The sequence below is a fragment of the Marmota monax genome, unplaced genomic scaffold (genome assembly GCF_021218885.2).
Source record: "Marmota monax isolate L192 unplaced genomic scaffold, Marmota_monax_Labrador192_F-V1.1 WCK01_AAM20220418_F8-fsc00104, whole genome shotgun sequence".
NCBI lineage: Eukaryota > Metazoa > Chordata > Mammalia > Rodentia > Sciuridae > Marmota > Marmota monax.
In genome coordinates, this window is record NW_026693836.1 from 1,756,986 (window position 1) to 1,769,294 (window position 12,309).

Below are 12,309 nucleotides of genomic sequence, written 5' to 3' on the forward strand. Positions count from 1 at the left end.
AAGCATTAAGTAATATCTTGTTATAGTTTTAATTTGTGTTATCCTTAAAGTTAATGATGTTGAGCATCTTTTCATGTAAGTTTTATAAATTACTATATCTTTTTTTATGTTTTTACAAGTACCTTGCACATTCTTCTTAGTATATATTTTTATTACTGAGTTGAAGGAGCTCTTTATGTAATCTGAATTACATAAAGATAATACATAATCTTTATTGTGAGCTTTTTAAATTTTTTAATGTTGTATTTTTAGGAGCATGAGTTTAATTTTGAAAGAATATAACACTATTTTTATGTGGTTAGAGATTTTATGCTTTCCCAGTAATATAAAGATATTCTTCTATGCTTTCTTTTTTAAAATTTATGTGCATATTTATTTATTTACTATTTTATTATTAAATTATTTATTCTAATTTGTTATACATGATGGCAGAATGCAATTCATCTCATATTACACATATAGAGCACAATTTTTCAAGTCACTGATTGTACACAGAAGTTTTTTCACACCATTCATGTCTTCGTACATGTACTTAGGGTAATGATGTCCAACTCATTCCACCATCTTTCCTACCCTTTTGCCCCCTTCTTCTCCCTCTCTCCCTTTTCTCCCTTTTGCCCTATCTAAAGTTCCTCCATTCCTCCCGTGCTGCACCCTCATGGCCATTATGAGTCAGCATCTCATATCAAAGAAAACATTCTGCCTTTGTTTTGGGGGGGATTGGCTTACTTCACTTAGCATTATATTCTCCAACTCCATCCATTTACCTGCAGATGCCATGATTTTATTCTCTTTCAATGTTGAGTAATGTTCCATTGTGGATATATACCAAAGTGTCCCTATCCATTCATCTACTAAAGGGCATCTGGGTTAGTTTCACAATTTAGCTATTGTGACATGTGCTGCTATAAACATTGATATGGCTGTGTCCTTGTGGTATTCTTTCAGGGAAAGTACTGGGAAAAGAGAACTACCAAATTATGCTATATCCATGTAGGAATATACCAGGAAGAATCCTAATTATATATGGAATTATAATGCACTTATTAAAATAATAATAACAGAAGGTAAATCAGCACAGCAAGCCGATAAGGATGAGAAAGGAGTGGAGTGAAAGGGAAAGTACTAGGAAATGAGATCAAATTATGCTATGTGCACATTAAAAATGGCATAATTAATCCCACCATTATGTATAATAATGCATCAATTAAAATAAATTAAAAGGAAGTTCCATAAGTTAAATCAAAGGCACTTCTGACCCCAAACACTTGAAGAAGCCCTGGGATAGAGCATATCCAGCATCTCTTCTATATACTATAACTATTTGGATTTATAATACGTAGACTCAGGTGAGGAAACTATTCTATAAAAATATTTCTTGGGTTAATATTATATATGTATATTAAGTTTACTATGTGTGCCATTTCTAATTATAAAACATAATTTTACAGCAGTGAATTTGAAGTCTAAAGAAGTTCATTTGTAAGTTAAGAGCAAAAAGGAGGTAAATGATTGTTTCTATCCACAATTGGTCCCTTTATGTAAATGCTATGATGTAATAATAGTGAATATCTAGAACATCATCATTTTGTTATATTTGAATAAAAATTTGACTTGTAGTATCTTTGATTGAATACTTCCAGGGAAGAAGATTCTACTACCTTCCTAAATAGCCTACTATTGTAACAAATTGTTCCTTAAAGGAAACCAACCATTTGTGAATGTTTATGGAAGGCTAACAACAGGGTAAGCATTGCCTCAAATGTCACACTGGGCAAGTTCCTCCTGATCCTCAATCTTATGAACACAGCAATGAACTAAATAGGTTTAATATGAACAGATGTTTGTTGGACAGAATTGATCTCAAAGAGAAGCATTATATAATATATGTATATATGAGCACACACACACAAAAGAGAATACATATATATATATATATATATATATATATATATAAATTCTTGTGATGAAATATATGTATATAATTAATAATAATGTAATTTATATATATACATATATGTGTGTGTATATATGTGTGTATGTGTGTGTGTGTATGTGTGTGTGTGTATTATCCTCACAGGATATTTTGAAATATCCCTTGATTATTGTTTAATGTAAATGTTCAGGATTGATGGTGGATGTTTTAGCCTGGGATTGCCAGAAAGCAGAATGAGAATTTACTGAAAATATTTTACTGGGGAGTGACATCCCAGAGAGCATAAAAAGACAGAGGAAGAGAACCAGGAAAGGATAGAGAACCAGGGAAGATGTGCTATGCAGCTGGCCACTGCTTCAAAAGAACGGCTACTTCATTCAGCAAGCCCATCTGCAAACTGTATGTCATAGGTCAGGATCCTTCACTTCAGGATGGAGAGCAGAGCATGTATCCATAGTTTCCCATCTGCCATTGTTCAAAGATTTACCACAAAGTATCTAATCTTTCACACCTTTAGGTTTCAGTTTATAGTGAATTTTCAACCAAAAATCCCTTGGGTGGGAAGTGAACTGCCAAAGCAGCCCAGGGCAAAGCACAGTCAGATTGTATCTATGTGAAGCTGGTCAGAGCCAACAGAGAAATGTTTGCCTCTGCAAAAGGGACAGAAAAAGCCCAGGGGATTTGAAGTGAAGCACAGGAGGTGTGATACAGGCCAGTAACATGATTTTATTATAGTTTTCAGATTTTTTTGGGGGGGGGGCTTCCTTTCCAGTGAAGACTTCAATATATCTACCTTATTCATTCTGTCTAATAGAAGATTCTCAAGTTTTCATTTGTTCTTTCTTTGAATATTTACAAATATACATTGAGTGTGCCAGGCTTTGTGAAAGGAGCTGGGGGTAAAAATGGAGTATGATAAACAAATTCTCTGCTGTCATAAAGCTCCCTGTTTGATCAACTCTGTGCTTTCAACAGTACTTGCACATAGTAGGTTATTTTTGAAAGAAATGAAACAATATCCTAATATCATGGGGAGTATTAACACAATGAGTATTAAGTATTATGCAAATTTGAAATGACCAGAGGGATGCCCTACCAGATAAACCACTTTATGATCCTTGCAGTCAGTCTTACCTACCAGCTGTAATGGCTTATTTCTGCACTGGGAGTACAGACTGTTTACTTTATTATCTATGAGCTGCCTAGGGATAGGGAGGCTGAAATTTAGACAGATTTCTGTACTTATTGGTAAGATGTCTCTGAGGCATAAGAGAACATTTGGAGAAACTGAAATCCAGGAGCCTTACCAATAGCAGTGGCCACTCCTCCACACACCTGGCAGACTTCCCAGGCAGAAGGTGGAAGACGCCCTGTCTCACTGCCAGCACTCCATGAGCATCCCAGTGGCCAAACAACTACCAGCTGACTCTTCCCAAAGTGCCTGATTTCAGGAGCCAACTCCTTCCAGCACTTCCACAGAAACACTTGGGTGGGAAATACATTGATTCATTAAAATCTTTGATGCAAAGTTAGCTGTGTTTTGTTGGTCACAAGGAAAATGCCATGTCAGGGACATATTTATATGGCAATAAACTTTTAATGCCCTAGAAAGCAGATGAATTATAATAAAATCAGAATACAATTAGACAGCCGACATTTTAGAGTGTAGGTAAATTTTCCTAGCCCTATTCATGGTTTTCTTCAGCCCAGACCCATCTTCTGGCCTTCTGACAATGAAACCCTTGGTAACATCATGCTTATTGCTCCTGAATTAGCTGATGTATAAGTTGCTGTCACTATTCCTTAATATTCCCATTAAACTCTCAGGGAAGAGGGATCAGAGCATGCCATGTGCTTTATGGGGGCAGTCAAGGCTGCTGGCTGCTGGAGTCTTTCAAGGGGCACTCCCTACTCTCCAGGAGCCTGGAGAGCCTTTGTGTAGCTGCTATGAAAACAAGTCCCAGGCCTGGAGGTTAAAGACCAGAAAGGTAAACTCAGTGGGCTCTTCAAAGGGCTTGATCTAGTGACTAAGCACATAGTCCTTCAGTGGTAACCCCTATCTTACTCCCCAAAGAGAGTTTCCTGGTTCAAAAAGAAAGTTTTCCTCTGAGAAAGAGATCTGCAAGCCTGGCCCTCCCCTGGAGCCAACTGTGCTGGGAAGAAACTATCTGAAACAGGCAACTCATGGGTTTACAGGCTTGCATTAGAGACAGATGTGAGGTGTGTGTGTGTGTGTGGGGGGGTGAGAATGGCAAGTGGGTAGTGTTAGACTTGCCTACTACAAGGGGAAGAAAGGAAAAAGTGCAAGAACACACATTGTGGGGGATGAATGTGTCCTCCTCCACAGCACCATGGGATGAAGACTGCTTTGGTGGGTAGTATGGTCAGGGAGTGTGAATATGGCAGAAGTTATTGGAACAGGAGGACTTACAGTTGGAATTGCAAATCATGAAGCCCCAAATCACTCACTCATCCCCTCCACATCTCCACAGTATCTTTTCTCCATTCACACAATCAATGTTTTAAGAAAATTTGGGGTCAAAGGAGAACATAATCCGATATGTCGCTAGTTTAATTCCCTCCTCTACAAGGTAAAACCATGTGGAACCCTGTCTGCAAAGAACAGTTTTGTAAAGAGAAACTGAATTTTTTGATGGTATAGTCTTCACTCTACCAACTAGCTTTGGGGCCATAGGTAACCAATTTTAATCTCGCTATGCCTCAGTTTCCTCGTCTGCCCTAGAGGAGTAATGTGCTATCTATCTATCTATAGGGCTGGGAGGGGGAGGGGGTCAGACGAGGTGCTGTGTGAGCTCTCTGAAGCTGGCACCATCCTCTTCCCGCAGGAAACCACGTTTGCGTTAGCCTCAAGCCCAGAAAGAGGGGTGGAGGAAAACTGAAGCTCTAAAATTAGTCCGGCTTCCAGACCCGACGCCGGGAGCGCCCTCAAGCTTGCCGCGTCTCCCCCGCAACCCCCCTCCGCTCGCCCCCCTTCCGCGCGCCACGCTCGGAGATCACTAGTCATCCCCGACGCGGATGCTTCTCTCCCCCTCGCCCCTTTCGCTCGCGGTTTGGGAGGAGGAGGTAGCGAGCGAGAAGAGAGAGGGGGAGACCAGTGTGGGGCTTGGCGGTGCGTTGGCGTCGGCTGTGATGGGGAACCCGGAGCAGCTACGCAGAGAGCAGTAGCGGCGGTGGCCGCAGCTCAGAGCAGACACGAGAGCCGGCGCTACTCCCGGCAGGCTGCGCTGTGATCTGGGCTGCGGATTGGGATCTCGAGCCCCAGTCTCTCTCCTCCCGCTGCCGTTCTCTTCCCGGCTCCCCTCCTCCGACTTCAAACCCGCGGCAGTGGCGGCAGCGTCCCGAGCGCCAAGCGCCGAGCGCCTCCGCTCGCTCGTTGCCCCAGTCCCCGCGAGCGCGCGGCGGGCACTGCGGCGGCAGCGGTTGAGTATCCGGCTCGCCCTAATCAAGAGCACTTGCAGAGAAAGACCACGGGGAAAGCGCCTGGTGGAACGGTGGATCGCCAGCGGTGGCAAGGGTGCGTGGAGATTTTAGCGTGTTTATTTGACTGCCTGGGTCACTGGCTGGAGCGCTCCTTTTGGAGCACAGCCCCAGCTGCTGGGTGCAAATGGGCTCTGAGGTGGACGCAGGGAAGCAAAAGCCGGCAGAGCGCATGGGGGAAACTTTTCACCTTGTAAAGTTCCTGCCTAGGCAGCCAAAAGCCATGGTCACCGCAGATGCGAGCAGGAAAGAGGAGGCTCAGCCCTGAGGCTGGATCCGGCAGGTTGGCAAGAGGAGTTGGCCCAGGGTGGGTATAAGGATTTAGGGAGACGGTGAGAGGGGCCTTCCAGATCGGTGCACTCATCTCTGAACAGCCACCTCCAGCCCCGGCTGCCCGCCTGCAGGTGGATGAGAAGATGTAGTCAGCAAGGTTCTTTGGTAGCTGGTGCTTGCTGAGCGCAGTGGGAATAAGATGCCAATGCATTCACTTAAGGGACCTGGAGGCTCAAGTCGGGTCCTTGGTAGAGGAGATACCGTGCAGATTAGATCCCCGCCTTTACTTTAACCAGATAGGGTTGCCGGTTACCAGACATCCTGGAGATCCACTCCCCGTGTCTGAGTCTGGCTTGCAGAGTTCGTGGGCATAGTGAGATGTACTGAAGGCAGCGGCCTTTGAACTGAGGGAGACAGCCTTTGCAGAGTAGACAGGAGGAGAGACAGTTTCTATAATTCGGATAGGGAGAGGAAAACGGAATGCTTTGGGAAAGTGCAGGATTTTTTGGCGGGCGTATGGTTAAGCCTGCTTGTCTTCCAAAAGAGAATAGTGCAGATCTGACCATCCTGGGAATGCGGAGCAGACTTCTCCGGGGTAGGTGTGGGAACCTGAAGGCTCACCAGTTAAGCTCTCACCCTTCAGGTGCAGAGTATACCCTCTCTGGAAGCGGCCAATGTGTGTGCAGGACTGGTGTGGGGATCTGAACGACGCGGGCGGGAAGGCAGCAGAGGTGGCCTGGACAGCTTTCTCTCGGCGTTTGGTGAGTGAAAGGATTCAGCCAGTGGGGGTCGCTGAGCTAAAGTGCATCTGGCCCCTGGGCTTGCGCGTGGTGGCGAGCCCGGGTATTTTTAGCAGTGCTATGGTCTGTCGTTCCCCCTCCTCTTTTCTTCTGACTTTTATCGTGTATGATTTCTGAAATGGAGAGATATTGGCGATGATTAGACTTAACAGAAAGCAACTTTTCACTTTTCGCCGTCCCACTCTCATGGGCGGGGTCGCGCCTGGGGCAAGGACGAGGTGGTGGTAGGAGTTTGGCTGCGAGCTTAGGACCTCTTGGGTTGCGGGAGATGAGAAGAAAGGCGACCGCTCCCGGTGTGGTGTGGTGTGGTGTGTGTGTGTGTGTGTGTGTACGCGCGTGCACGCCGGCGGTGGCATCCTGAGGCTGCAGCGAGGTGTGATGGTGTGTCAATGGGGGCAAACAAGGGTTTGGGAGAAGAGAAGTATGGATGTAAAAAGATGAAGAGGCTGCGGAGAAGAGAAGGTCGCCATAGGGGACTAGGAGAGGCACCCACGAGGGAGAGGAGCCAGCGGGTCGCAGCGTGGAGAGCCAGTGGCCTTCACACTCTGTGCCTGGCAGACTCGTTCCTCCAGGGCTGGAGCTTCATTTCATCGCTGCCCGCGCACGCTGACTGGGACTCCACTTAGGGCTTTCGGCGAGCCTGCAGCGGTCGCCGCCGGAGGGAGGGACGCGGGACAGAGCTAAAGACTGAAGAGTCTTTTCTCTTCTTCCCTCCTCCCCGCCCCCAGACTCAGGCGCGTTTGTTCCCAAGTTGGATCCCACTGCCATTTACAAGTGTCAGACAAACCCGCGCTAACCTCCCCCACTCGCTAAGGCCCAGCCAGATGGGGGAGGGCGCGCCTGGAGAGGGGACCTAGCTCTCGGCAAGGCACTTAGCTACAGGCGACGCTCCCACCCGGGGTTTGAGCGGTTTGGGTTCCTATTTGTTGGTCCTTGGTGTTTAAAGATGTATATAACACAGCCGAACTACTCCTGGACACTTGTATTGCGCCGCTTTTCTCTTCCTGGCCTCCGACATATTAATTTTCTAGCCCCGACGCTTGTCTTTTCAAAGACTAGTCCCGGTGTAGGGAGGAAGGGGGCGGGGGGAGCTTGCCGACCAGTTCATCTTAGTGGATTTGTGCTCCTGGCTTTGTTGCTAGGATTACATTCTCTGATTGCACCCGCGCCGAGTTAAAATAAATGCAGAGAGGCTGAGAACCTCCATAAAGACTGCAGATGACTTTGCTTTGATTCAGAAGGCAAATTCAGGTGGTGAATAGGGCTAGCCTTCCATCTGGGAATTGAGCACCAAGATATCCACGTCTCAGTGTGAATCAAAGAGAGCCTAAATTTCATCTCCAGTGGCAGGCACGGAACTTCTCTTCACCTTATCGAATGGGGACGCTCAAATGAGGTTCTAGTGTGACGTGGAGATTTGAATCTAATCAGAAAAGAAAAGGAGAGGATGGAGGAGAGAGAAGGAAGAGGAGATTAAAAGATTGAGATGCTGCACAATTCTAGAAATTGCATAGAACCAATTGCTTCTACGTTTTTCTTTTTTAATTCCTAAATTGGTGCAGTTGAACAGTGAGAGAATAAAGAACAGCCAAGAAAACAAGGGCACCAGGAGACAAAGACCAAAAAATGCGTAATAACTTCAACTGTTTGATGTGCTTTTTATCTAATAGATTTGGAGTGGGAGTGGGAGAAGGTTTTTTGTTTTGTTTTTTAACAATTTACAGGGAGAAAAAAAAAGTTGTCTCTTCGAATTAAACCGAATGCTGCTATTCAATCATGAATCCCTGTTGTTGCTATTTTGGAACTTGGACAATGGATGATGCTGGAGCCAGTTTCTATGCACACTGCACTGGGATGAGAAAGTTCCCAGAACTGTCCAGTTATAATGTCTTCATATCTGAACCACACAGAGAACTCCACATGAAAGGCAGCTGGCTCAGAGATCAGAAATTGGTCAGCTGCTGGGCTAGCTCCATTTCTTTTCCTAGCAGGATTTTCACAGCCAGTGATAGTTGACCAGAGATTGACTCTCAACCTTTTTCTTTCTTCTTCTTCTTTCTTTCAATTTTTTTTATTCTGGTTCCTGGCAATCAATCATTCTGGGGATATTTTAATAATCAGGACCAAGTCTGTCTGTTAACTAGCGATTACACTTGTGCTGAGCTACAGAAAGGAAGGAAGGAAGGAAGCAAGGAAGGAAGGAAGGAAGGGAGGGAGGGAAATGAGAAGCAATAAACAGACTGGATGCCCACTGGCCTGTACATGATGTGATTGTTTTGTTAGCCCAAAGCTTTTTGTAAAGCAGGGGCTCATATGGCTGCTCTAGTAAGAACATTTTGGTGCATCAGGTTATGTTATTTCCTGCTTTCTTCTCATGCTGCAGAAAAACCTGCACTCATCTGGCTGATGACTTATATCAAATAGAAAAAAGTAGGCAATTACCATTAAGGAGAGGGTTTTCATTCATTTCTAGTGAGTATGAAGAGCGCCCTCCATAATGGTTGTGTTGTTATGTTTATGGCTCATATCATACACACACACACACACACACAAAATGATCACTGTGGCTTTATCTTACCCTTAATATTTGTGGAGTTGGGAATAGAGAGCCTTCATACCCAACACCTGTCCAGCTGACTGGTGGGTTGGCTTTTTTTCTCTGAGGCAAAAGGGAAATGGTAATACTATTGGGGATGTTTGGTTTCATACATTGTGGATCATTCCCAGGCTGTTATTGTTGTTGTTGTTTTTCCTTCTACAGGAACACTGAACAGTAAAGCATATTTTCTACCTTACAGGATCAGGTAGAACAGTCCACTCTAATAAAATTCCTTTGATTACTATAGAAAAACCTATAGAAGAACTTGTGTTGTCTACTGATTGTGGAAAACACCAAAGTTACAAAGAGAATCTGAAAGCAAGGGACTTAGAGGGATAAACCTGTGTTTTGCCCAGTTTCTTCCTTGAGAGAGCAGTGCTGGGCACAGCAGTGAGGTGGCACACACCTGTAACTAGTGAGACTGAGGTAGGAGGACACCAAGTATAAGTCCATCCTGGGAAACTTTGAGATACTGTATCAAAAATATACAAAGAGCTGGGGATGTTGTCCAGTGGTAGAGTGCCACTGGGTTTAATTCCCAGTATCAGAAAAATAGAAAGAAAAAGCCAAACTTTGATTTCCAGAGACATTTAGCTGTGTCTTAAAAACATTAAAAGAACAAACACAACCCGGTGTATATTGCTTTGTATAAAATTTTCTGTAAGGCTCTTTTGATCTCTATTTGATGGCTTTGTCACTGTCAGCATCATTTTACCAATTGTGTGGTGGGCTGGGGATATTTTTTATAGCTTGACCTCTTAAGAATCACCACAGCATCCACTGTGAAGACTCTGAGAGTAAATATTTTTCCTGCACTTTGGTCAATTTGCGTCTACGGGCTTTTCAAATTTATTGATTTTTAAGAAGTATCTTCTCATTTAATAAGCTTTTTATCCCTTCGTGTTTTTCTTTCATTGCTTCCTTTCCAAGAATAATAAGTTTGTCTTTCTTTTTAAAAATCAGCTTAATGATGCAGATTGAATTTATCCAGAACATATTTGACACTTGTCTATGGCTTAAAGCCAGTTTGTGGTCTACCAAAACAGACTGTCATTTACATATAACAGTGTCAAATGACCCATTCTAGTCATTCTGAATTGAAATGGCATTCCCAGGCTAATCTTAATTTTAGTCTATTCTATGTTTGAAGTCCTTTCCCCCCTATTAAGTGGAAGGAATGCAAATATGAGAATGGGTTTACTGTCATGATGATGGTCAAAGAAAATTCAGAACAGATTTTAGAACTTAATGATCAAACTCTCCATATAATCAGAATTAAAACTTCTTCACCAGTTTGGTGTATATGAATGTGGATACCTTGGAGGAGCTTGGAGAGGGTAGCCAGATAGTCCTTCCTCAGACAATGTATCATGAGGGTTGTCTTGCCAGGACCTATAAGTCATACCAGGGACCTGAGAGGAGTACTTGAGCCCACTTTAGTATTTCAGCTTTCTGAGCTTTCAAGGTTTCAGGACTGAATAATGGACTCTATTAAATAACAGAAATGTGTTTGTTTAAATCTTGCTTTTGTATATCTTAAATGTATTTTTTTGTTTTCATTTTGGAAAGCCACATGAAATTTAAGGCCATTTTCTTTTTTAAAAAAATGCTTCACTTTTATTTTTTTTCCATTTTATTACTCTTTCTTTTATCTTTTAAAGTTCATTTCTTTCACATTTCTTTTTTACCAATATTTACTGAAACTGCCCCTCTCTTCCAAGGCAATGGACAGGAGTAAAATAGTAGTAAAACATATACATTACTTCTGTGCTCTTAGTATTTGGTTGGGAAGATAGGATATACCTATGTATGAATATTAGAAATAAACACATGGTAGTATTTACTAATTGACAAGAGAATGTCATTGGGCAGGAACCTAGAATAGGGGGGATTGAGAAGAATATGTACTGGAGTAAATTCTTAGTAATAATTCTTACTTTAGCTCAAATGTATGCAAAACACTACAAAATTAATTCCTTCTTTTCTTTAGGGTCAAGGCAGGGCTCATTTTGGGGAGAACATATTCATGGAACAGGCCAAATAGGCTGTTAGAATGTTTTTCAGTCTTTTGGAAAGACTCCAGAATATATACAGGACCTATCTCCATTATCCTTGGTGATCTCTGCCCAGCCACCCCATATTCAAAGAAAACTTTTAGGCTGTTTGAAAGTGTCTGGAATCCTGCATGAAAGTGCTCATGGTGTGCTTAGCTCCTGGCTTTCCTATATTTGAAGCTCAATTATAAATCTCAGGGTTAGTTTGGACACACAAAACTCTGGTGTGTCTTGTCCTTTAGAAATTCAGCATTTAGGTTTTTGCTTCTTTTTAACCTGAAAAGAAAAAAAAAATCAAGTAAATGGTGTACCAAGTGATACTAGCTTTCAGAATGTGAGCGAAAGGCTAAAATTCTAACCTGGATGTTCACCATGACTTGTTGATACTTGTACTTTGCAGAGCATTTGCAAATGGTGTTTCTATTATTCTTTCTTACTTTTGTTTTCTGAGATGTCAGAGATAAGTGCACCTGTTGAATGAGGCACAGAGATGCAAGGCTAACTGAAAAGTTAATTGTAACGTCAGGACTTCAACTAAATTAATCCCAAACAATTGGCTAAAAATTTTAGCCTTTTCAGTACCATAGAAGGTTAAAAGTGAGCACTGTGAAGCAGCTATTAATGTTTCACACTTTGAAATAAACCCTAAATTATTAATACAACTAAATATCATTGAACATTACTTAATGTTTGTAAATGACAGATGATATGGATTAAATGCAGTGACAAATGTGCTTGATGACAGTGTGTCAGTTTTTTCTATCACATACACTGTGTGTATGTTTGTGTGTGTGTGTGTGTGTGTGTGTTTTCTTTAAAAGCACAGTGAGGCGATGTCTTTGTAGGAGAAGTTGCTTAGTCTTTTGGGAAAACTAGAATATCTATTACACGTGACATTTTGTTGATTTTTTAAGTGTAAGTATGTGATTAATATTTTGGACATCTGAAGTCTATTTTTAACTGTGGTTTGAAGTTCTCTGTCTCTAAGTGGTGACTAAATGATGGCAGGAGCTGCTGTGATAGGCTGAGAAGTGAGCTGGGTGATTCATGGGGCATGGTCCCATGCCAGGCTGGATTTTGTAGCTATGGTTTCCTCAGATTAACCTGGCTGTGGAGAGCCTCACTGCAAAGAAATGTACACATGAAAGT

At 42.7% G+C, this 12,309-nt stretch overlaps 1 protein-coding gene across 7 annotated transcripts in view; it reads left to right on the forward strand.

Annotated features, from left to right (window-relative positions):
* The first annotated feature begins 4,969 nt into the window (after nt 1–4,969).
* Fat3 (FAT atypical cadherin 3) overlaps nt 4,970–12,309 on the forward strand; it is a 624,627-nt gene continuing 617,287 nt past the window's right edge. For 6 of the 7 annotated variants that reach the window (XM_058584984.1, XM_058584983.1, XM_058584987.1 and 3 more), the window contains exon 1: nt 4,970–5,471. The gene's annotated coding sequence lies outside the window, so the exon portion shown is untranslated. The remainder of the gene's footprint in view (nt 5,472–12,309) is intronic. The other variant, XM_058584990.1, reaches the window with a different exon arrangement.